The following is a 24,245-nucleotide window of genomic DNA, read 5'->3' as shown; positions in this document are numbered from 1 at the left end:
GGCTGAAGTGGGAGGATCATGAGTTCAAAGCCAGTCTCAGCAGTTTAGTGAGGCACTGAGCAACTTAGCAAGACCCTGTCTCTAAATAAAATATAAGAAAAGGGTTGAGAATGTGGCTCAGTGGTTAATCACCCCTGGGTTCAAAGTCTGGTACCAAAAAAAAATCACTTGAACATCAATATTAAGATAGTTATTTATTTATTTTATTTAGGTGCCAGGGATTAAATCCAGGGATGCTTAGCCACTAAGCCACATCCCTAGCCCTTTTTATACTTTATTTTGAGACAGGGTCTTGCTGAGTTGCTTAGGGCCTAGATAAATTGCTGATACTGGCTTTGAACTTGCAATCCTCCTACCTCAGACTCCTGAGCTGCTAGGATTACAGGCATTTGCCACCATAGCCAGTTTAAAACCCTTTTAAAGAAATGTTCTCTCTTTGGGTACTATTGTATGTGAATGTGAGTTAAGAGTTCCTTCAGCCACATTCTATCCCTGAGAATGAAGTGACAAAAAACTGAAAAAATATCTCAGAAAAATGGAACCAGAGAGATTGCTGACAAGATCATTTTAATTGGTGTAAAAAAATTGTTTTATCAATTCAACACCCCTTTAAGAAAAGTTCTCAGTAATCCACAGAGACATCCGCCTGAAAAGAGTATCTATGGAAAACCTATCACCAAGGTCACACTTACTGTGAATTTAGAATAAAACAAGAATGAACATCTCAGCTCCTTTTCTCAACATTGTCCTGGAGATCTTAGCCAGTAATCTAAGGCAAAAAAAATAAATAGAATCATGCAGTATAGAAAGGAAAAGAATTTTTAAGTTTATTTTTTACATAGAGGATACATAGCTCATATAGAGAATTCTAAGGAATCTGTAGAAAATCTAGTACTGTAAAGTGAGCTAAGCAAAGTCATAGGTTTCAAGGTTAATATACAAATATCAATACTATTTCTATATTCTAGCAACAAAAATTTGGAAATTGAAATTCAAAAAAATATGATTTACAGTCACATTCACCTTGATGTAGGAAAAGAATAATCTGCCCAAACCAAGAGTTAAAGAAGAATTTAACCCCAGACAATTTTACTCCTGATCCTTTTCTCTTAATCATAATGTAAAGCACTAACTATAAATTCTCTTATTATACAAAAACATTATTTTAAAAATTATAAATGTGTGATCAAATATTAAGAAATTCTACTGGAATGCATAAACCGAACATTAGTTCCAAGTATCAATATTTCTGATCAAGTCAGTATCAATGGTCAGCAATGTGTTTTCTGGATTAGGATGATGAACACATGAAGAACAATCACTTAAAAGAACTTTCAAGCATTGTCAGCAGTTTCTTTCCTAGGTCCTTACCAAGTCTTATGGAGCAGTCTCTCTCTTTGCTATAGAGATTGACTTTTTACCATTTGCTTCTAAGCAAAATTCAAAAAATCAGTATTGATTTATATAAGCTCTTAACTAAAGAAAAACACTAACTACTTTTTTCAAAAACTCTGGATATCCTTTTTACATTCAGAGATAAAAGTGAACCAAATCATATATACTGCCAGTCATGAGATTTCTGAATATACCCCATTGGATGGTTTGAGGCAAAAGTTTGCCCCTTAAGAATGAATCTCATAAATAGGGTCTTTTTATATTAGATAAGGTAACGGTAGCTCTTACAACAGATAAACTTAAAATCTCAATGGACTAACACAAACCAAGTTTACTTCCAAGTCAGATAAAATCTATTCAGGGCAAGCAAGACTTTCTACATGCAATCAGACCGGCAGGGTTTCAGTAATCTTCCACTGAAGATGTAATTAATAATCTTAGTACATGACATATAGCCAGCAACCAGCAAAGAGAAAGAGTAGTGGATAATATAAAATAATTTTACCGTCTACAAAAAGAAATAAAGTGTCATTTCTATGTGCTGTCCTTTGGGCAAAACACAATCCCATGTATCCATTGTGATAACTGGACAACTGGGAAAGGGTAGACTGTGGATGGACAGCTTCTTCTCAGCAACAGCAACCATGGAAAGTATATGGGTCAGTCATAAGCACCAAACTCATGAGGAATTATCCAACAGGAATTTGAAACGAGTGATTATTTACAAGCGGGGAGAAGAGCTGGATAAAAGGTCAAGAGGAGGCCACCCTGAGAGTAGCAACCACACAAAAGTGCAAGCATCTCTAAACCCTTGAAGCTGAAGAAACAAAGGAAGGAAGCCGTGTTACGTGTTACTGGTGTCCCGGAGGTAGAGCTCCCTGTAAAAGCTGGAATCTTGTTTGATCTGTCACAGGGACACTGCTTACAGTCTGTTTCCCCTTGGTCAAGTTTAACCAGAAATCAATTGGTAAGGAATGGGTCCCCTGCATTATAGAGCAGAGTAGCAACAAGTAAATAATCAGCATTATAACGAGCATGGATCTTTAGTAGATATTTCAGCCACATTACTTACATGAAGTAAATAGGTAACAGTTATATAGACTTAGTAAATATAGAATCTTTCCTACCACAATAGAAAAAGGATAGTACAGTCAAGTACCCATATAACCCATGATACCCAAAATCATTCCAAGAATGAGTGACCCTTTTCTAAGTGTAACAAAAGCAGACGTTGATTTGCAGTTAAGATAATGAATATCAAATGTCAAGACCTCCTTACTTGCATGAAATGTCCAAGCACCCTTGAAGGGTATAGAAAATACATATATGTGGTGATATATTTTTGTTAAATTTGTGAAAAGAAGATATTTTAAATACTTCTGTATTTTTCCACTCCAAACCTTCCATAACATTCCCCTGTTTGATATTGTCCATCGTGTTTTTGGAATCTGGCTAACAGAAAGTTGAACAGGGATAGATATAGTTTGACTTTTGTAAGATTTATTTATGTTCAGAGTCACTGCCCTATTAAATATATTACTAACCATCCCGTTGTATGCTTTACCATTAATACCACACCTTGATGGGCTAACTTGAGGTTACAACATGAAAGCCCAGAACAGGAAGTAAGAATGTCCTGGGGTAATTTGGCACCACAAGTAGAAGGATAGCAGATGAAAAATAAGTTCAAAAGGTGTTGACCAAGAAGCTAGTCTGTGGAAATATATACTATACATCAACTATGTAAAACCAGAAACAGAGGAGCTAGTTCTCATCATTAAATAAAATAAAAATTATCCTCTTTGATAAATATATTTAACAATGAAATTCATGCAATTACAAATTCACCATATCTCTTTTTTTAATTTTTAATGAAATTGTTCTTCAAAGACTGTAGGAATTCATATATTTGAGGGGCAAAAATTTGTATGTATGGCTATGTGGAATTAGAGCTTGACATTTATGCATTTAACTTGCTAATGATAAAAAAACAAATTTCAATCAGTTATGCAAAAAAATTCTATTCTCTTTATTTAAAGTGATCCCTACATAACCTAGAGAGACAAAGTGTCACCACAAAAAAAGAATAAAATAATGTATGTCAACCATTGATTTTAAAAATCATATTACTTACATTTTTCTGTATTTTGAGATGTTTGTAATATTTGCCAACTTTTTAATTTTTTGATTTTGCCATCTCCTTTCTCCTTCTAAATAAATATTCACTATTGTACCTAATTTTTTATTCATTTTATATTCTTTTTCTTAAGATTTTCAAAGTCTACAAGCTTCAGTACCTACAAAACCTGGATCATTCCCAAACACAAATTGTAGGGTCTATTTCTAATAATGTCTATTGTGTGCAACTGAAATGTGAAGCACATTAGGAGATAGTTAAATTTATTAATATAACATTCTGTATGCTTCCTTTCAACAGAATAGTTTTGAATTATCAATGAGATCTTTCATGGGAAAGCACTCTGAAAAGTAATAAGTGCTGTATCAATACAAACTACTGTCCTGATTATCCTTTTAAATACAAGCATCTGGAGCTCTCAACATTTGTTTGGCAACTATTTAGTGATCTTCCACTAAGTGCATGGCACTCCTGGGGCTGTAGAGGGTATGAAGAGGAAATGCATTCACACTTGCCCTCAGGGAGTTCACAGTCTCCAGCCTGAGAAAAATGTACTGAATATAAAATTAAAATAAAACTCCCTGTTAGTAAAATCAAAGTTGTTTTTATTACTATCCACATTTAAAAGTGGAGACTGTAGTCTCTGTCTCTCTCTCTCTCTCTTCCTCTCTCTCCCTCTCTCTCTCTCACACACACACACTAAAGCGAAGGTTTCACAGAGGACAATACTTATGTGTACTACGTGATGTTCTTTTTCCTCCTATATTTTATTTCATTTTATAAAATTCTGATTTCATTACCCCAATGAGATTTTAATTGATTTTAATACCTCCTAATGGATCACAATCTACCATTTGAAAAATACTGTTCTATGTGATTATCTTGTCCTATGGTTTGTAGACTTAAAAACCCATGAACATAAATTGAATGAAAATCCCCATTAGTTGTAACAAAATTTCAACTCTATTGAGTGAATAAAAATCATTGAAATCCTAACAGATCCCTTCTCCCAATTATTCAGATGTATATAAAACCTCAGACATCAGCTGTCTTCCTATATACACACATAAACACTCACACACCTTCACTTTCTGTGTCTATATGTTAAATTTGATTGCTTTTGCACAGTGACAACTGCAGAGAAAGCTCCCTGCAGGGAATCATAGGAGTCGGAGTGAAAGGGTTATTTTAGTGGTTCTTTACCATCCAAGAATTGCACTGAGCCACAAGAGCTTTCTGACAGGACTTGGCAAGCTTTGCATTATAGTCAAGATTGTTTATTCTGTTGGCAAATTTGTCATAAAAGGGTTTGGCTCTTTTCTAAGGTATTTGTGAGTGTGTGTGCACATATATGCATATGTATGTATTTATAAATATTCTATTAAATATATAGATATAGATGGATACATAGAGATACTTTTTAAAACCTTTACTGGTAACATGTGTTTTTGCATATGTCACTTATAATGATAAATAATTATTTACTTAGAAAATGCATCAAATTGATGGAATAGTGCTGAAATCCTCCCTCCTCACCACGGAATTTCTCTATATTTAAAATGAGCTCCCCATCAATTCTTTACATATCTCAGAATATGATGATACACAAGAATAGGAGCAGTCATAATGGAAAAGACAAAATATGTTTTAAAATTCAAGAATATTAATAACTTTCCATCCTCATCGATGAATAAAAGTTGTATTCAATTCATTTCTCTCTTGCATCTGAAGAAGAATTGACACTATTGCCTTTCTTCATATTCTTCTCTAGACCAGAATTCATCAGCAGATTCTCTCCTTGGGCCGTTTCAAGAATGAACAGAATCAAACTGGAATAAGAACCTGATCTAGCAATTTTGGGGCACCCAAGTAATGCCCTGGTGTAATTCCTGGAGTGTTGCACGGTAGAATATGATAAAGTTAGATGCTCTTCAACTCCTGGTTGGTTTAACTCTGCCACAGTGGCATATAGACTAGTTTTGGAGGCATTTAGTGAGGTGAGGATTTGAGGATAAAAGGAATAGAGGGATAAGAGAGAAATCCAGAATTAGAAGTATAGCACAACCAGTAGTCATTTGGAAATGTGCCAATTTTTGTTTTTAAGTCAATTTGTGCTTTGCATGTATTAGCTAGAAGAGCACAAAAATTGTATTGCCAATAATTTTCTTGTTCTTCAAATTAATAATGAAATTTAGTAACTGCAATTCTCTGTCTCCAAAATCTCCAATTTCTTACTTCATCTTCAAGGATCATATTTGCTACAAACCATCTTTTCCATAAATCCCAAATTTGTATGTCCTGCTCTTTCCAACATGACTCTTTTCAGGCCTTCTAAGTCTGCTAAATGCTGTGTCCTCTGTCTGCAGTGTCTATTCTCCCTTTCCAATCTGACATCCCTCAAGATCAAGGGTGGATAATTCTTCTGTGAAGCCTTCTCTGACAAACCCAAGTAGAGTGAATCACTTTCCCTTGTACCATGAATGAGTCCTTCATAGTTTTTTGGTTTTCTCTCCTTCCTCATCTATCAGACTGTAAATTCTTGAGACTTGAAACTGCATCATATTTATATTCTATTTTCAGTGCCTCTTATGGAAGCTGATTCTGGGGTATTAATAAGTCAATAAATTAATTAATCCATTAGTCAATGTGACTGTCTTGGTTTCTTGACTGTTCTTGGGAGTCCTATTTTATTCTGAAGCAGTTTTCTCTGTCATTTCTGAATTTCCAAAATGTATTTATTAGAAGTTCACGAGTGTAGTCTGCACTTCATTTGAAGTCTGTCTTCAAAGACATCATGGAAACATCTCAGATCCATTGATGGTGGATCTGTCTTGGTAGTGGATATGTCTTGAATATGTCTTCCTTACTTTGGTTCCTTCCAAATCAGAGACAAGTTATTTTGAAAACTTGTGTGTTCCTTTATGTATGACTGAAGGACTTCTCTAATAGAACAGATAATCTAACTGGATTCCAAGACAATAATAAAATCAGGATAGGAATTTATTGCTATTTCTATTGAGTCTGAGGATGCTTTCCTCTCGAAGCCAGACATCTGTTAAAAGATGAAAAAATTAATTTTTATTGGTCCCCAAATCAGCATTATTTCCATAAGTGGGACCCAATGGTAGAGGATTGCTCATTCTTAATTGCTGTTTTTTTGAAGGTTTGTTTGATTATCATGCCTGGAAGATGAGAAATTATTCTTATATGTATTATTTTTATTTTTTCCAGGAATATTTGGAGCTATTTCACCTGTGTCACAACTCAATTGTAACTTCCTTTCATCTTGCTGGAATTCAGAGATGTTTTTTCCCTGTTTAATATATGAATCTAAATAAATCAAAATACTAATAAAATAATTACTAAACCAAAGGAGATTGCATACAAATTTTATTCACTTTTCTTCCTTTCAATTCAGACATAGGACTTTACAGAAAAAAAAAGCTCAGCAACCCTGGGCCACCTTGTTTAAGAAAAAAAATATGTATCAGTCTTACCTGTAGCCATAAGAAGGAAAGATTATTTTTACACAGTAGCATTCCAGAGATCTCATAACTTAATTCATCTGTTTTTCCTCTAGACAGTCCAAGCCCTCAGGTGACCCAAGGAATCAGTTCTTCCAGTTTTCACCCACAGGTGAAAACACTAGTGACTGACAACAAGACAATCGCAGTTTGAATAGCAGTTTTAATGAAAACTCTGTTACCTTATACTAGAGCTCCCATTTTTTTATATCTTTTCTTTCTCTTTGAAACGTCTCTTAGTATCCCCTTCCTAAGTATTCAGTTTACTCTCCCAACCTTCTCTTAAATGTCCTTAACATCTGTTCAAGATCATATCTTGGATCTTAGAATAAACCTGCAAATAGTTTTCTAACCCTGCAGACCACATTCCCATTTCTCTTCCCAGTGCTCTCAAATGATCATTGCTGCTACCTCAGAGAGTTATTAAGTTGCATGTTAGCTGAAGAATATTTCCGTAATCTCAGCAAGAAACGAATGCCTAGACTGAGGCAGTGGCAGTGGAACAGAAAAGTTCACATTTGAGAACCTCTTCAAGATTGCAGTCAAAATAATTTGGTTATCACTGGTGTGATGGAAAGGAAAGAAGCTAGCTAACAGAAAGGAAGTCAGACTTCTCTTAGTTACTGCAGTCCCTGGAAAGGAAAAGGTATGTCAGAGAGATGAATCCATCAAAATGGTTAAGGAAAACCAAATGGATGTTCTTATAGTAGCCCATTTTCAAACTATAAAAATGGCAATTTTGTTTGATTCAATCAAAAATAATTAAACCCAAAAGGAGTCATTCTCATCCTTGATCACCTCATTGGTACGTTCACAATTTTCCATTTCCCAGTATTCCACCTAGGTTTTTATGTGCACAGAAAAAGACTCAGTGATAAGTAGTATAAGGTCTCTAAACTACCAGAATATCTACAAATGCTTCCTTTTTAATAATAATAATGCTAGATAAGTGTACTTTTACAAAGATTATAGCATATTATCCTCACAGTAATATCCCCAGGGAAGATATTATCCTCATCAAACATATGGAAACAAGCTCAAAGAGGTTCAACGGCTTGTGATGACATGTGGAAAATAATGACCTCTGAGTCCAGCAATGAGGTTTCTGCCTGGTGTGGACCGCCCATCTATGAAACAGAAAGGGGAACCTAGCTCCATTGCCCTTCCGCTGTGTCCAACTCATCAGAAAAAAATAAATAAATAAAAAGACAAGGTCCACTTTCATTCCCTGGATGTGATTATCTCAACCCTGTGTATACAGGTTTGAATCCTTATAGCAGCATCAGAGCTATTGAAATTGTTATTCTTTCCCTTTTCGAAGTTGTTTTTTCCCACAGACCTGTTCTCACATTACATCCTATAAAGCTTCAGTGTTAGGAAGACCCCTGGACAGCCTGACAGCAAAACCACTTTCTTGTTCTTCTACCTAAATTTGTATTTCCTGGTGTTGCCTGCTTTTGTCTCAAGACAGTTGTCTAGAGAATGCATTTTCTTTGTTTCACAGACTAAGCCTGCAGAAGAATTTGGATTTTAATTTGAAAAATAAATAGATGCCCTTGAAATAGGATGAATGAATATATTCCCCTAGGCCTCTTTCATTAATATGAGCCTCATGAAACACAGAGTTCAGGAGTGGGATTCAAGGTTAGAGGCAGAAGACCACACAAACTCGGAGAAGCCTTAAAAAATAAGAGAGGAAAATGTGGTTTATTAGTTATACTAGTTACAGAATGAACAGCATATTGTATGTGCTGTGTTAGAGGTATGTTATGAATAACAAAAGCCCTGGAGCATTTACATATTTGTTTTCAGCAATCCTGGCAGTTGGATTTCACCATTCTATGCCTCTTTGCCAGAATCACTAAACACTGGTACATATGGCATCTGAAGTACCATATGCCATAGAAAATGTTAGCTGATGCCTATACTTCTATATTATATTTTTATTTCAGATTTTTGCAGTTTGAACAAAGAATAGTAAAAAAAACAAAATATTGGACAAGCAGTAAACAGTAAAGTGAAAAAAAATGCCTTCAGAGAAAGCAAATAAAGGAAATGAGTCTACCATGAGTTAACATGGCTATATGATAATGAATCAGATATGAGAAGTAATTGTTTTGCATAAACAAATTTACATAGCCTTTCATTCTATTATTTTAGGTCTTAAACTGCAACATGAAGAGTAGAGGTTGACATATTTTCATACCTTATTTTTTTCTGACATTTCTTGCTAAAATCATAGTCTTATTTTGATTGAAGTTAATTAGCAAGAGGGCTCTCATCAGTAACATCCAAAATGCAGGTTAAAACAGAAGAATTCAAGTATCAGAAATGATTTTTGCAATACTTACTCAAGTTTTTAACCAAGATTTTCAGTTAACATCTAAGGATTTTTTTTTCTTATACATAGGAAGACTCTAAAATTAAAAATTGACATGATTGAATTGTTAGCTTCCTCAAAACTAGGAAAACAAAGAAAAAACCCCAGTCCAACCTTTTCCCACTAAGAAAAACATCAAAATAACTGGATAGGTCTGGTAGATAACAGGTCACCCCCACTGGAATTGACTTGGTGAATATATTAATCTCAGAAAATAAAATGCTTATTCACAATTTTCCAAATGCAGTTTTTTTTTTTTTTTTTTAATGGTGTCAAAACATGGACACACACTACTTAGCCCAAATCTGGATGGTAGCCTGGAATAGGTAAGTAATCCAAAACTGTGGAAACCAATATTGTGTTAGGGCAACTGACTCTGTGGTTGAGTGAGTGAGTCTGATGAAGTAGGAGTGAGAGAGAAACAAACATGTCCATGTAACACATACGAGTTGTCATATTTCATCTTAAAATCATTGAACAGAATTAACAGTTCTACAGTAGATTTTTGTAGTGATTTATAGTTTTAAAAGCATGTTCAAAATCTTCCTCATGTAAAATAAATAATTCTTCAAGTTGGACATCAATGCTTTCCCAATTCACAGAGGAGAAAACTAGTTCAGGAAAGTTGGCCTTTTGTCCTTATGGCCTACACATAAATCAGAATTATATTCCCTTCTTAAAGTAATACTGCCACAAATTGGAAAGGAGATTAAAAACAATATAAGCATTGATTTCCCAATAAGTATCTATTGCCTAAATTGTATATGAGGTATGATCTTAGGTTTTTCCTAGAAATTTGCTACTCACAGGTGCTATCAAGAAGTCTGAGTAACTTAGGGTTGTATTTTCCCTGACTCATTCATTCCAGAACCAAAAATTTCAGGCTCCCAAATGTCCACACATCAACCAAGTGTATGTCAGTGTTCCTCCATAATGCTAGTGCTATCCTCCCTAACAAAACTCTAAATCTCAAAGAATAACAAGGGAGATGTGTTTATTTCCTAGGGCTACCAAACTTTGTAGCTGAAAACAACAGAAATTAGTTATCTCATAATTCTGAACACCAGAAGTCCAAAAGCAAAGTGCTGCTCTTCTAAAGCTTCTAGAGGAGAGTCCTTCCTTACTTCTCCCCGGTGGCTCCAGGTGTTCCTTGGCTTGTGGCTGTGTAACTCCATCCTGCCTTTGTCTTTCTGAGGCTTTCTCCTCATCTTACTAAGTGCCACCTTTGTGTGTGTGTTTTATAGGACACTTGTCACTGGTGTTAGTATCTTTTTTTTTTTTTTTTTTTGCGGTGCTGGGGATCGAACCCAGGGCTTTGTGTTTGCAAGGCAAGCACTCTACCGACTGAGCTATCTCCCCAGCCCTGGTGTTAGTATCTATTCATGCAATCCATGCCAATCTCATCTTGAAATCCTTAACTGAGTTGCATCTGCAAATGTCCTTTTTCCAAATCAGGTCACACTTGCAGGTTCTAAGGATTAAGATATGAAAATGTCTTTTGAGGGTAGCACCATTCAACCCACCCTCTGCCCTCCATCCTCTGCCCCTCCCCAAATTCGTCTGTTCCACATGTGAAATGTATCTGTACCATCCCAATGTTTCCCAGCGTCTCAACCCATGACAGCATCAAAACTGGGTACAAAGATTTATTTAAATATCATCAGCTCAAAAGTCCTAAGCTCCTCCTCTAAATCAGGTATGGGTTAAACTCTGGAATTTATGCATTCTGGCACAAAATGGTTCTCCATAAGTGGATATACAAATTGAGAAAAAAAATCCATCTGCTTCTAAAGTACAATGTGATCCAACATAAACATTAGATAGAGACAGAATAGAAGGGAATAAAGGGGTCACCAGTTCCAAGTAAATTAGAAATGCATAGAGGAAAATTCCATTAGGGTTCAAGGCCTGTGAGTAACATTCTGTCTGAAAATTGTGCCATCTGAGAATGTAGTAGAGGCCCCAAAGCCTCTACCCCAGCTGCAGGGGCTCCACTTTGGAGTCATTGTTCCCTATTCTTGAAAGAAAGAATGACACTTGAAATTTCCTGCCTGTAAAATTTTGGAAACCCAGTCATTTTCTCTCAGTTTCTTCTTTCTTGGTCCCTTTTTGTCCAAATTAAGAGAGTTTCTGCTGATATGACATTATCAAAAAAAACTTGTCTCTCACATATATCACAAGGGGCTGTGGCATTAGACAAGAAAGTCCCTCACAGATCTTTCCTGGATTACCACATCTCTATCTGGTATCTTCTTAGATGTAAAGTGGATCCATATGTTACATGCCTAATTGTTTCAGCGAAAGTTTATCCAGTCATACCCTTGGGTTTCTCTCCAGAGAACAGTCTCTAATAGTGAATCTTCTCATTTTAGCATGCTTTACCATCTGGATACACCAAGGACCTCCCAAATCATCAAGTGCTGATTCCTCTTTGCTTACCAGTTCCTTCCTTAAATTGTCACTTTCCTACTGCATTTTACCAAGCAGAAAGGAAAGACCACAGCTTCAATGCTTTACCTGGAAATCTCATGGTCTACATATCCAGTGTTGTCACTGACTATTTCTGCTTTCCCCACTACTGCAAAACATAATTCAGTTCAGTTTTTCTGTCATTTTATAACAATTCCTGTTATATATAAAATTCCTCCAGTGTTCAATAACATGTTCCTTGTGTCTTTCTGAGTCCCACCAGACAAGTCCCACTTGTCTTCATCATCCCTATTTCTACTTATAGTCCCTTCAAGTCAATAAGCTTTTTCTGTTGTGTGCTAAGATTTCTTCCAGCCTTTATCCATTACCCTATTGTCACATAAATTAACCACAGGTGGCCTCTATGTACTGTCCTCTAAGGTTGTTTGCCTCATAGCAGGTTAAGATCCATTAACTTAAATGTCTGAGAGCACCAAACTCAAATTTTAACATACCCACTTGTTTTAAACATACTACAAATAAGCAGATCTTTAACTACTTAGAGGTCGTCTGCTTTGTATAGCCCATCAAATTGCACACAACTTCTGCTAGCCACAGATAAGATAAACTCCACATCTGTGAAGACCCCAAACAGCTGCTGACTTCTAGAATCCTCTGACCTGGAGAAATCCCCATTGGGCTGCTGAGGGACATCACCTAAACACATGTTTTCTCTCCCAAGCCCTCTGCCTCAGAACTTCCCTTGTCCCTCTCCCCCTCAGAGTGGTGTCCCCCCACCATAACCTCTGAACAGGGTTATGCTGGGAAACCCGTCCTCTACTATGCAAATCTGTCCCGGTGAAGTCCTACACTGCATGTGCTACTGCCATCTCATGGGTCAGAACTTTTCCTTAATTGGCCCCTAAATACCTCTGGTCCCTTACAAGTAGTGGTGAGGATGGCATAGCCACATCCATATTTTTAGGTGCTTGTTACAGTAGTCCTCCACTTTGCAGTACTGTAGCTTTGTCCTTTTAAAAAGTCATATAAATAAAAACAATACATCTAACTTTTTTCAGATTATCTTTTTCGTTATGCTTAATAACTTTGAAATTCACCTAGTTTTTTTGTTTTGTTTTGTTTTGCTTTGTTTTGGTATTGTCTCCTTGGTTCATTCCTTTTTCTTGCTGAGTAGTATTCCATTGTATGTATTTATCAAATGTATCACCTATCGAAGATAATTTGATTATAATCAGTTTAGGGCAATTATGGATACAACTGCTATAAATGATGGTGAATAAGATTTTCTAAATATGTGTTATTACTCTAAATACCCAAAATATGGGATAGCTGGGTTATGAAGTATATGCTTAACTTTTTTTAAAAAAATACTGCCAAACTATCCCAGAATAGCTAAACCATTTTACATTCCCACAAGTGACGTGTGAGAGTTACAGTTCCTTTGCATCCTCTTCAGCACTTAGTATATTCAGTCTTTTTATTTTAACTATTTTATATTGAAAAATATAAATATTATGGTTTTAAATTTTCATATTTATAATGACTAAACGTGTTGAACATCATTTCATGTGCTTATTTGGCAAACAGACATCCTTTTGGTTGGTATCTGTTCAAATTATCTACCCATATCATAATTGGGCTCTTAATTTTCTTACTGTTGAGTTTTGAGAGTTCTTTTTCTATTTTAGTTACACATCCTGTGCTAAATATATAACTTGCAAATATTTTCTTCTGTCTTATCTTTTCATCCTTTCAACAGTGTCCTATCACAAAGAAAAAGGTTGTGAGTTTTTGTTAAATTCCATTTATCATTTTTCAATGAATTGTTCTTTTGATGTCATGTCTGAGAACCTTTGACATCTTGCCTAACCTTAGGTCATAAAGATTTGCTTCTATATTTACTTCTGAAAGACTTTACTCTTAAGTTTTACATTTAAATCCATGATTTATTTTGTAACTATTGATATAAAATGTGGATTTTACTTTCTTGTTTTGTTTGCACCTGGATGTCCAACTGTCCAGCAACACTTACTGAAAAAAAAAAACACTCATTTTCCTCCACTTAATTATTTCTACACTTTCATAAAAAATCAAATGACTCAATAATATTCCATTGTGTATATATACCACAGTTTCTTTATCCATTCATCTACTCTAGGGCCTCTGGGTTGGTTTCATAATCTAGCTATTGTGAATTGAGCAGCTATGAACACTGATGTAGCTGTATCTCTGTAGTATGCTGATTTTAAGTCCTTTGGGTATAGGCCAAGGAGTGGGATAGCTGGGTCAAATGTGGTTCCATTCCAAGTTTTCTAAAGAATCTCCATACTGCTTTCTAGAGTGGTTGCACCAATTTGCAACCCCACCAGCAATGTATGAGTGTACCTTTTTCCCCACATCCTCACCAACACCTATTGTTGCTTGTATTCTTGATAATAGACATTCTAGTTGGGGTGAGATGAAATCTTAGGGTAGTTGTGATTTGCATTTCTCTTATTACTAGAGATGTTGAACATTTTTTCATATATCTGTTAATTGCTTATAGATCTTCTTCTGAAAGTGTCTGCTCATTTCCTTAGCCCATTTGTTGATTGGGTTATTCATATTTTTGGTGTAAAGTTTTTTAAGTTCTTTATAGATTTTAGAGATTAGTGCTCTATCTAAAATATGTGTGTCAAAGATTTTCTCCTACTCTGTAGACTCTCTCTTCACATTGTTGATTGCTTCCTTTGTTGAGAAAAAGATTTTTAATTTGAATCTATCCCAATTATTGATTCCTTCTTTTATTTCTTGTGCTTTGGGAGTCATGTTAAGGAAGTCTGGTCCTAAGGTGACAGGATGAAGATTTAATAATAGAATGAGATGAACATCATTAACCTTTGTACGTGTATGATTACACAAATGGTGTGACTCTACTTCGTGTACAACCAGAGAAAGGAAAGTTGTACCCCATTTGTGTACAATGTATCAAAAATTTTTTTAAAAGAATTAAAGGCAAGGGCTCAAGCAAATAACTTGTACACCATTGTTCATTGAGATATTATTCCCAGAAATCAAAATGTGGAAACAACTCAAAAGTCATCAGCAAATGAACAGATAAAGCAAATGTGATAGATGCACACAATGAAATATTATTCAGAAAGAACTGACATGTTAGAACATGGATGAAACTGGAGGATGTTATGCTATGAAAAAAAAAGTCTGACACCAAAAGACAAATACTGTATGACCCACTTTCAAGAAATACTTAGACTAGGCAAATTAATACAGACAGAAAATAGATTAGAAGTTACCAGAGGCTTTGGGAAAGGCAGAACAGGGAATTATTGCTTAATGGTTACAGAGTTTCTGTTTGGGATAATGAAATAAATGTTCTGGAAATAGTTAATAGTGATGCTTGCACAGCGTTATGCTAAATTTTGTGTTTAAAATGTGGTTAAAAAGGCAACTTTTATGCTCTATATGTTTTACCACAATTGAAAAATGTTAATAATTTAGTATACTCCAAACCATTGAATTGTACACTGGGCTAGTCAGCTTTCAGTTACTGTGACAAAATAACTCATAAAATCATCTTGAAAGAGGGAAAAAAGTCAAATGGCTCACTTTGTATTGGTCTATTTCTGGATTTTCTAGCCCTTCTCCCAAACTGCTCTAGACAGTTTTATGAGTCTATGTGTTTGCCAATATCATATGATTGATTACAATAGCTTTATAGCATGGCTAGAAGTCAGGTGCTATTAACTCTCTAGATTTATTTTTCTTTTTCAAGGTTGTATTAGCTATTCTAACTCATTTGCCTTTTGATGTAGATTTTGGAATGATCTTTTCTATATTTACAAAAATGCTGAAATTTCTATTATAATTGTGTTCGATCTGTAAATTGATTTGGGAAGAACTGACAACTTTCTTATATTGAATGTTGTAATCCATAAACAAAATGTATCTCTTCATTAAATCTTCTTTGATTTTCTATCTTGGCATTTTGTAGTTTGCATCATGTAGATACTGCAGTGTGGTTAGGTTTTTTACTTGTTCATCTTTTTCTCAGGAGCTTTTCTAAATTTTTAAATAAAATTTGATATCAAATTGTTCTTTGCTAGTATGAAGAACAATTATTGTTTTGTATGTGATCTTGTGAATTTGTGTTTAGTGACTTTAACTCATGTTTATCCTTGGATTTTAAAAATAAACTCCTGAGGATGTTTTATATTGGAAATCCTGTCATCTGCAAATAAGCAGAGTTTATTTCCTCCTTTATAACCCATACACATTTTATTTATTTTATTTATTTTTATTGATTTATTGCAATGGATAGAATTTCCAGGAAAATGTTCAATAGTAATGATGAGAGTGAACATTTTGTTTTTTTCTAATCATAAGAAAGAAACTAACCTTATTATCAGTAAGTGCAATGTAAGCTGTAGATTTTAAAGTCCTTAATAAAGTCAAAGAAGTTCCCCTCTATTCCAAGTTTGCTAGACGTTTTATTAAGAATGCAAAATGAATTTGGACCTTATCTCACTCCATATATACAAATCAACTCAAAAAGGGGTAAGGGTTTAAAAGTAAGTCTTAGCAAAACTACTAAGAGAAAACATAGGAAAAAAATCTTGACACTGATCTCAACCAAGATTTTTGGATATGTATCCAAAAACACAGGCACTGAAAGCAAAAACAGACAAATGGGATTGCATCAAACTAAAAAACTTTTGCATAACAAAGGAAAGAGTCAACAAACTGAAGAGATAACCTACAAAATGGGAAAAAAAAGTTTGCAAACCTTCCATCTGATAAAGGGTTAATATCCAGAATATAAGGAACTCAAACAACTAAATAGCAAGAAAACAAATAGCACAATTAAAATGGACAGAGGATCTGTATAGATATTTTTCAAAAGACGTTCAAACAGTCAACTGTCATATGAAAAAGTACTTTACAACATGATCATCATGGAAATGGAAATTAAAACCACAACATCACCTCACATCTGTTAGAATGGCTTTAACCTTTTTACAAAAGCTAGTAGACATGGATGAAAATACGAAGAAAAGGAAACACTCGTGCACTGTTGGTAGGAATGTAAATTAGTACAGTAATCATGGAAAACAATATGGACTTCTCTAAAAAAGTGTAAAATAGAACTACCATATGGTCCAGCAATTCCATTTCTGAATATATATCCAAAGGGAAAGAACTCAGTTCATGGAAGAAATCTTTGTACTTCCATTTTGATTGCAACATTTTTCATAATAACTAATATAAATAATCAACCTAAGTGTCTATCAACAGATGAATGAATGAAGAAAACAGGCTACATATACATAACAGAATACTACTCTGTTATAAAGGAAATTCTGTCATTTCCAACAACATGGATGAACCTGGAAAACCTTGTGCTAAGTGAAATAAACCAAGTATAAACAGAAAATACTGCCTGATCTTATTTACATACAAAAACTAAAAGGATAAACTCAAAGGAATGCTTGTTACCATGAGTTGTTTGGGGATAGAGGAGACATAGGGAGCTGTTGGTCAAAGATATTGGTTAATTTAGGAACAGGTATAAATTCTGCAGATCTATTATTCAGCAAGGTGAGCATAGTTAGCAAAAGTATACTTTGTATTTCAATTTGTTGATGAAAATCTGTTTTTAAATATTCTTGTCACAAAGATAATTATGCGAGGTTATACATATGCTTATTAACTTAATCATTGTACAATGTATACATATATCAAACATTGTGTCATACTCCATATATAAATACAATTAAAAAATTAAATAATAAGTTTGAATTTTTTTAAATGCCATTTCAAGATCAGTTGATGTGGGGTTTTCTGTTTGTGTTTGTGTGTGTGCGTGTGTATCAGTAGTTTATTATTATCTTGAGTAATATTACATTAGATTATATGGTTCTTTTTTTAATTTGTTCTTTTTAGATATACATAACCATAGAGTATATTTTGACATATTGTACATACATGGAATATAACTTATTCTAATTAGGATCTCATTCTTTTGGTTGTATATGATGTGATGTTTCCGTGGTGGTGCATTCATATTTCATATATGAACATAGGAAAGTTATATCTGAATTATTCTACTGTCTTTCCTATTCCTACCCACCATGATGTGGGTTTTTCCTCTTTATAATGTTAATAGTATCTGTTACAAACTGAATTCCAAGTTGACCCAACCTTGAATTCCTTGGATAAACTCTGTTTTCCCTTAGTTTTTTCATTTTATGGAGCTCTGGATTCAATTTATTAATATTATTCTGGGAATTTTGTGTCCATATTCATGAAAGACATTTGTCTGTGATATTCTTTTTTTTTTTTTTTTGGTTTTGGTATTTGTCTGAATTTCATTTCTGATCTCACAACGTGAATTAAGAAATATCTCCTTCCCTTCTATTTTCCAAAAACAAATTGTGTAGAATTTGTGTTATTTTTTTTTTAATTTGATAGAATTCACCAATTAGGCCACCTTAACATAGAGATTTCTTTTTCTCCAAGTTGTTTATTTTTAACTATGAATTCAATTTTTTGTCTTCTCTCTTTTATTTTTTAAGTCTTGCTAGAAGTTTTCCAATTTTATGAATCCTTTAAAAGAACCAGGTTATATTTTCACTGATTTTCTTTATTGTGTTTGTTTTTAATTTACTTGACTTTTATTCTTATCTTTAGTGTTTCTTTTCTTCTGTTTCTTGTGGGTTTATTTTTCCCTTCTTTGTCTAGTCTAAGATTGAAACTTAGATTGCTGATTTAAGACCTTCCTCCTTATTTAATATAAGCATCCAATGTCATTGATTTCCAACTAAGCATTGTCCTCATAGCATTCAGAACTTTTTATGTGTTTTTATTTGCCTTCATTTCAAAATAGTTTCTAACTTCTCTTGAGATCTCCTTTTTGACACATGGGTTATTTAGATACATATTGCTTAACTTGTAAATATCTAGAGATTTTTCTGTGAGCTTGCCAGTGTTATTTTCCTGTTTAATATCAATCGTGGTTAGAAAATATAATCCATATTTTTAGTATTTTGAATTTGTTAGCTTTGCTTCAGTTTCCTGGATATGATGTATATAGGTCAGTTGTTCCTTGTGCAACTGTAAAGTACACATATTCTGCTGTTGTTTGGTAGAGTGTTCTATAAAAGGCAATTACATCCTGTTGTTTGATGGTGATATTTTATTCCTTTATATTCTTGTTAATTTTCTGTCCACTTGTTCTCTTATTACTAAGAGGAGTAATTGTGACTCCAATTATTTTTATGTAATAATCTGTTTCTCCTTTTACTTCTGTCAGTTTTTGTTTTGTATAATTTAAAGGCTATTATTAGGTGCATACAGATTTAAGATGGTTATGTCATAGTGATAATTTTTCTCCATTATTCTTATATACTGATCTTTTTATGCCTGGTATTTTTGAGCTATGAAGTCTATGTCTGCTATTAAAAGAAAAAGCTGTATTTATCTATTGCTTTCTATTTTCAGTGTCTATTTTTTATCTTTCTATTATTAATGTTTCTCTATCATTACATATGAAATTACTGGCTTTTCAACATCATAAATTTGATTTGCAGTGTTTTTCTCATTAACGCATCCTGACCTTTTGTCTTTTCTATTGGTATGTATAGAACATTTGAACATAACATAATTATGATGTTTGCACTTGGAGCTATCATTTTATTTTTTTTATACAGCACATCTAGCTTTTGTTCTTCTTTTTGCCCTGTTCTAACTTACTTAGTATTTTTAAAATGTTTTTTAGTATGCCAGATCATATAGTAAACTTTCACTTTTTGAGGAACACATCCTTGTTTCCACCTGCTATTATCTGTCTTTTTTATTACAGTCATTCTGGAATTTTGAAATGGTATGTCCTAATTTTGATTCATCCATTTTTGTCATATATCTGTATAATTTATAATGATTTCTCTGGAGATTATAAGATAACTTGTGAATTTTGCACACTCTACTTAGAATGAATATCTTGCCACCTTATAGTGTAGCTATGTTGCCATCATGTGTGTCTTTACCCTCTCCCTACATTGAAAACCCCATCAGAAAATATTCTTTCATTTTCATTGTTTGAGGTTGTAGTAAAAGAAACATAACATAAAATTTAACATTTGAACCTTTTTTAAAATTTCTGTGTGGTTCATGGGCATTAAGTACATGCACATTGTTGTACAAACTTCACCATTTTTTCTCTCTGGAACTTTTTCATCAGATCAAATTCAAACTCTGTACCCATTAAACCATATCTCTCCTTTCTTCTTCCTCCACTACTCTACATTCTCTCGATGAATTTGACTATTCTAGGTCAAATAAGTAGAACTGCACAATATTTGTCCTTTTGTGCCTGGCTTATTTCCCTTAGCACAAAGTTTTCAGGGTAGATCTTTTTGCAGCCATATGTCAGTACATCATTGCTTTTATCTGGCTGCTTATTTTTTCATAATATGAATATAAGATATACTGTTTATCCATTCATAGTTGATGGATGTCTAGGTTATTTCCACATCGTAGCAATTATGAATACTGCTGCTGTGACTATATTCGTACAAGTTTTTGTGTGGACACATCTTTTCGATTCTCTTGACTATGTATCTTCAGAGTGGAAGTGCTGGACAACATGGCAACTCTGTTTAGCTTTTGAAGAACTGCCATGTCCTTGCCAATATCTGTTTTGTCCGTCTTTTTTATCCTAACCATCCTAGCATGTGTGATGTGGTATCTCATTGTGGTTTTGATTTGCATTTCCCTAATGACCAGGATGTATCGCATCTTCTCATGTGCCTACAGGCCATTTTTCTATCTTCTTTAAAAAACTGTTCAAATCCCTTGCTTATTATTTTAGTGTTTTTTTTTATTATTGAGTAGTAAGAACTCTTTCTATGCTCTAGATAAAGATCCTCATCAAGTACATGATTTGCAAATTCTTGACATCTTTTTTTCTTTGTTGCTTATGATTTTGGTGTCATGTCACAAAATCTTTTGCTAAATCCAAAGCCATAAAGATTCTACCCCTTTATTTTCTTCTAACAAAGTTACAGTTTTTAGATCTTTTGATCCACTTTGTGTTAATTCTTGTATGTGGTGTGAGGTAAGGGTCTAACCTCATTCTTTGTGTATAGCTATTTAGTTGTGGAGAAGATTATTCTTTGTTCATTGAATTGTCTAGGAACCTTTGTAGAAAATAAGTTAACCAGAAATTTATGGGATTATTCTGTAATTTTCAATTTTAATGCACTGTGTTAAGGAATGAATTGTGTCCCCTGCTCCCTCAAATACATATGTTGAAGTCCTAACTTCCAATAAGACAATGTTTGGAGATAGAGCCTTTCAGAAGGTAATTAAAGTTAAATGAGGTCATAAAGGTGAGAGTCTAATAGGACTTGTGTTCTTATAAAAAGAGGAAGAGACACTAGGGATATGTGCATGTCTAGTAAAAGAAAGCTTGAGTAAGGACACAGTGATCTTATATAAAGAAAAACCCAGGGAAGCCACTAAAACTCTATTGGAACTAACAACTAAATTTGACAATTTGCAGGACACAAAATCACTATGCAAGAGAGTCTGCACCAGCAATAATCCCTGATGGCACTTTTATCTACCAGCCTCCAGAACTATAAGAAAATATATTTCTGTTGTTTAGGCCAATCAGTCTGTGGTATTCTGTTATGGCAACCTGAGCAGACTAATACACATTAATACATAGCTATCAGGCCAGTGCCATGCTGCCTTGATTACCTTTACTTTTTAGTAAGTCTTGAAATCAAGACTGTAAGTCCTACTAATTTATTCTTTTTCAGGTTTGTTTTGGTATTCAGGATCCCTTGAAATTCTGTATGAATTTTAGAATTGACTATCAATTTCTACAAAAATGTCAACTTACATTTTGATGACAATCGTATTGAATCTGTAGATTAGATGGGGGCTATTTGCACCTCAACAAAATTAAGTCTTACAATCCATGAACATGGAATGGTTTTCCATTTATTTCATGTTCTGTAATTTCTTTCAACAATGGTTTGTAGTTTGCAGAGTATAAATTTTGTACTTATTAAATTTGTTGCAGTTCATTCTTTTTGATGCTATTATAAATGGGAATTATTTTCTTAATTTCATTTCCAGATTGTTTACTGCAAGTTCATAGAAGTAAAACTTATCTTTCGTAGTGATTCTGTGTCCTGCAAATTGTTGGATTTAGTTATTAGTTCCAATAGAGTTTTAGTGACTTCCCTGGGTTTTTCTACATGCAAGATCATGTCTTTGACAAGTAGAAAGGGATTAACCTCTTTCTGGCCAATCTAAAAACCTTTTGTTCCTATTTTGTACCACTTTTGCACCACTTTGAACAAAAGCAGCACAAGTGGACATCCTTGCATTTTTCCTGATTGGTAGGAAAGCATCCAGGATTTCATCATGAAGTCTGATGGTAACCAAGTCTTCAACACAGGGCCTTCTTGGGACATCTAAGATCCAAACCAGAAGCATGTATTTCTAGGAATAGGCCCATTTCATCTAAATTATCTAATTTGTTGGCACACAGTTATTTTGAGTTTTCCTTCATAATCCTTTTCATTTTTCATTTTTGTAAGGTCATTAGTACTCTCCTTTCCTTCATGTCTGTTTCTAGTAACTGGAGATTCCTCTTTTTTTTTTTTTTTTTTTTTTCATAATACCCAATGTAGTTTTAATGTTAAACTCTGATCCTAACATGAGAAAAACAGAAAGTCTGAAGTTCCTCTGTGTCTTTCTAGGTCAGTATCATACTGTTTTTCTTAGTCAAATACGCTAAAGATTTATCAGTTTTGTGGATTTTTTTCAACAACTAGTTTTTTTTGTTTTATTAATTTATTTATTTTCTATTCTCTATTTTATTATTTTCTGTCCTAATCTTTATTATCTCTTTCTTTCTGCTTGTTTTCTAATTAAGGTGTTCAAATCTTCCATTTTCTTGTTTCTAGTTTTTCTATCTCATTGTAATTTGGAATATTGAACTCTCCAAACATTATTACTCAATTGTTTATTTCTCCCCTTATTTCTATAAATTTTTGCTTCAAGTAGTTTGGTGGTCAAGTAATAGGTACATACATATTTATAATTGCTCTATCTTCCTGAAGGATTGACCCTCTTGTTATTTTAAAATTTTCCTCTTTTTCTCTCTAAAAATATTTGTTATTTTTGTTTTGAAAACTATAATGTCTTTCTTGTATTGCTGTTTGATTTTTCTACCTTTACTTTCAATTTGTATATCTTTATTTTTTATTTGTTCTAATCAGTTATACATGACAGCAGAATGCATTTCGATTCATGGTACACAAATTGAGCACGACTTTTCATATCTCTGGTTGTACATGATGCAAAGTCACACCATTCATGCAATCATACATGTACATAGGGTAATAATGTCTGTCTCATTCCACCATCTTTCCCAAACCCATACCTCCTACCTCCTCCCTCCCTTTTGCCCTATCCAAATTTCCTCCATTCTTCCCTTGCCTCCCCTGCACCATTATGAATCAGTATCCATTTATCAGGGAAAATATTTGGCCTTGATTTTTTGGGTTTGGCTTATTTCACTTAGCATGATATTCTCCAACTCCATCCATATACCTACAAATGCCATAATTTCATTCTTCTTTAAGGGTGGGTAATATTTCATCATATATGTGTGTGTGTGTGTGTGTGTGTGTGTGTGTGTGTGTATACACCAAGGTGTATATATATATATACCTTGTGTATATCTCTTTTTAGACAACATATAGTTAGGTCATTTTTTTGAACCCAGTCTGATCTGATAATCTCTGCTTTTTGTTTAATTTATTCTCACATGAAGTTTCTAGTGCTTGCCTTTCTTTATTCAGTATATGGGTCATATTTTCCTTTTTCTTTGTATACTTCAAAATTTTTGGCTGGAAAATGGATATTTTAGATAATACATTGTAGCAGTTTGGGGAATTTCTCCCTCCCTTCCTCAGGCTTGTTTTTCATTGTCTTCTTGTTCATTTCTTACTTATTTGTACTATTGGATTATTTTAGTGAAGTCTGTGGCCCGCTCCCTCCCCATCTCTCTCACTTACACAGTTTGAGAAACTCACTAACCTGTCCAAACCCAAAGAATGGACTAAGAGACAGGGTATAGCAACAAGCAAGGCTTTACTTAAAGATTGGGTGTCTTGCAATATTGAGAGCAGACACACCTGTACTGGATACAATGAGCATTTTATCTCCTAAATCACAAGGTCCCTCACCACCACACCCCATTCCTCATTGGCTGAGCACTATGGGGTACAGAGACTTCTTGAATGTTTTACTGTGTCCCATTGGATTATTTAAAGAAATGTACCTTTAGTTGTCCTTACCT

Source organism: Sciurus carolinensis, chromosome 10 (assembly GCF_902686445.1).
Source record: "Sciurus carolinensis chromosome 10, mSciCar1.2, whole genome shotgun sequence".
Lineage (NCBI taxonomy): Eukaryota > Metazoa > Chordata > Mammalia > Rodentia > Sciuridae > Sciurus > Sciurus carolinensis.
Note: the sequence above shows the minus strand (reverse complement) of the source record.